The following is a 3,157-nucleotide window of genomic DNA, read 5'->3' on the forward strand; positions in this document are numbered from 1 at the left end:
CATGGACTTGATTAGACGATTCAAAAGAGAAAAATCCATTCGTAGAGAATTATAAGAAATAATATATCCGCTTAAAAACCGAATAGTCGGAGTTAGAGTTAAATATGCAAAGTTAAACAGATATAAACACCCTATGAATATTATATATATCATAAGTCGTCCAAGGAATGTTTCGAATTTCGAAACCAAAATTTTTAAATTTTTGCTACGTCTTGAGTACGAAAAAATAATACTCCAACAGACAGAACATGTTCAGCATTCTAGTTATAGATGACACCTTCTGACTTATTTGATAGATAATGTCAAGTATTTAATGTCACTTTTTATTTTTGGAGTATGTCGAATTATATTTGACATATTGGACAAATGCATTAATGATATTAGTATGAACAATTCATAGCCATTCAGATCCGACCGTTTGAAGATAATCTATATAAAGTTAGATCATATTTTAGCAAAAGATAACACACTAAACGCGAAGATATCATATTATTTAGAAACACTGATGAAAATAAATCAGAAGCACACTCATACAAGCCTTATCAAATATTCTAAGAGATCATCTTGTGTCATCTGTTACTCTCTATAATCTCATTATTATATTAACATTCTGAGTAGATCTTTGTAACTGACAGAAAATTTTTTTCTGATCAGGATGCAATACGTAAGTTGTAAGAGTGTTGATAGTAAGAGTTTCAGTAGGCAATGTTAAGTCATACTAAAGTGGGTTTTTACAGAAATTGTAAATATCACAGTCTTTTTGTGAATACATTATGTAAACAGAAGAAGGAGAGACATATAAAATTTTTATCTTTCGAGCTTACGGAAAAAATAATTGTCTTTCATTACTTTTATTATTATTCACATAGTTAAGAATATTCTTTCCTCATTACTCATCAATTGGCTAATGACCTTTGAAGATCGAAATCAGATTTATGATGTTAATACAAGTAGAGATCACATGAAGAAAAGAAAGTTCAAATTTTTTGTGCTTCATTCATCCTCCTCTTATGCAACATCTCTGATCCTAATAGATGAATTTAAAGCTAAAAATTATAAATTCACAAGAACAACCAAATTGGGTTGTTTGGATAAATCCAATTGACATAGAACTTAAATCATCGACTAATTATTTTTTGAGTCATTGTAATAATTTTCAAATATGTTTCAACATACAATAATTTTAATTTTTTTCTTGGAATGCGATGATAATAATAATAATAATAATAATAATAATAATAATAATAATAATAATAATAATAACTATAACTATACAAGGAATTCAAATGAATTAAAAGCCTAATAATTATTGCATTCCATGTGCATAGTTTTGACCAACTTGGGGAAATGTGGTGTGTGAAATGAGTGCCATTTCCCACAGCCTTAATTCCCTCTCAAAACCATATTGTTAAACTAAAATTAAGGCAAATTTACGCCTACCTAGACCTGGATTTTGTAATCTTATTCTTGTTTTTGTTACTTTCCACCCACCCATGCACATACATATTATTATTATTTTATTTCTCCACGACATTTTAAACAAGGTCCTTTTCAATAATAATAATCAATTCATGACTCAGACAAATTGTCTAAATTTAGTGAATTATTATCGAGAAAGCCCTCGTTATTCTCATTTTTTTTTATATGACGAAATATCTAGTGATATTCTTTTATTTGTCCGATTTTCCTCTCGGGCTAGCTAGCTCGTTCATTCCAAATCTTATGTCCGATAATATCTGTACTATATCAACTGAATATTTTATTTTATCAAATAAACATGTCTTATATATTAGGTGAAATATGCCCTTTACAAGTTTCTGCTTATTCTAAGTAAATATATCTTATCGAAAAATTAAAGAAATTATTGTACTCTAAATCACAAAAGAGTGGAATTTAAAATTATTCCAGATTCAGTATTGTTAGACTTTCACCATCATGTTATTTTTTTTTTATTTATTTTATTTATTTATTTATTTTTTTTTAACTTTTCACCCCTAATAATTCAAGCAGCTTGGTTCTTTTATTAAATTAAATGAAATTAAATTTGATTTTTACAGAGGTCGGCCATGAAATTCTGGTGGGCTGCCACGTGGCTCCATCTCTGCTGAATACATTCTTTCTTGGCCTATGTCCTGTCATTGTCAGGTCCATCTGGAAGGCCCACTGGCTGTCCATAAAAAGCCCACTCTCTACCTTCATACCTTTTCATTCATATTCTTCTTCCACTTTTCCATCTTTTCTTCTCCCCATCATCACTCTGTGTTTCTGCAACGTTTATTATTTTATGGAGAATAGAGAAAAGGCTGCAGAATCAGCGACATTTCAAGGTACTTACTTGATCTGTCCTTTTTTTACTCCTGGTATTACAATTTTCTTGTTTTTTTACAATATCTGTTTTGAATCTAGATCATGGCAATGGTATGTATGGATGCATCGGCGCGAATTCGATCACGTACCTCGATCGAGAAGATTGGATGCTGGTTGATGTTTCCATGGTTATGATCAAACATGGACTTCAATTGGTGATTGTCGTTTGTTGATTTTGATCGGGTGCTATCTTGCTGAGCTATTTTCTATTCATATTTGAGTTTATTATTATTTTTTGACTTGTTGTCTTTTATTCCTCTCTTGTTTTATGTGTTCTTGACCTTGTAAGACCTTTTCTTGACCTTGTAACACCCCTTGTCATATCATGTGATTTTGTTTTTCTTTACTTTTAGGATGTAACACCAGGGCTTTTAGATGTCTGGTTTATGCTTTTTCTTCCTTCGTTCCCGACCAACTCATGTTCTCCTTCCTTGTCTATCCCTCCTGAGCTTTTCAATCTCACCGATCAAAATATTGATTCGCACCGGCCCATGGATGTAAAGTGCACTCAAAACTAATTAAATATAAAGGTACACAATATTTAATTTAGTTTGTAAGGGGAAATATTCTCGTGGAAGGCAGATTGTCAGTTTTAAAGATAGTGTATGTATTAATTCTGAGACTCCTTGGCTTTGTTGTTTTTTATTTATGTTGTTGGGGCTGAAAAGGCAGTAAGAGAATAAATATTCTTACACAAATCTGTGGAACTGAAAGGCAGGCTCGTGACTGCTATCATGTATTATTGGATTGGATACAACTCCCCCCTCTCATTTTTCAACCTAACGTGTTT

At 31.2% G+C, this 3,157-nt stretch overlaps 1 long non-coding RNA gene across 1 annotated transcript; it reads left to right on the plus strand.

Annotated features, from left to right (window-relative positions):
- The first annotated feature begins 2,193 nt into the window (after nucleotides 1-2,193).
- Nucleotides 2,194-2,769, plus strand: LOC140988814 (uncharacterized). Its single transcript, XR_012177367.1, has 2 exons — nucleotides 2,194-2,327; nucleotides 2,407-2,769. It is a non-coding gene; the product is annotated as an uncharacterized lncRNA (long non-coding RNA).
- The last annotated feature ends 388 nt before the right edge of the window (nucleotides 2,770-3,157 follow it).

Source organism: Primulina huaijiensis, chromosome 11, assembly GCF_012295235.1.
Source record: "Primulina huaijiensis isolate GDHJ02 chromosome 11, ASM1229523v2, whole genome shotgun sequence".
Lineage (NCBI taxonomy): Eukaryota > Viridiplantae > Streptophyta > Magnoliopsida > Lamiales > Gesneriaceae > Primulina > Primulina huaijiensis.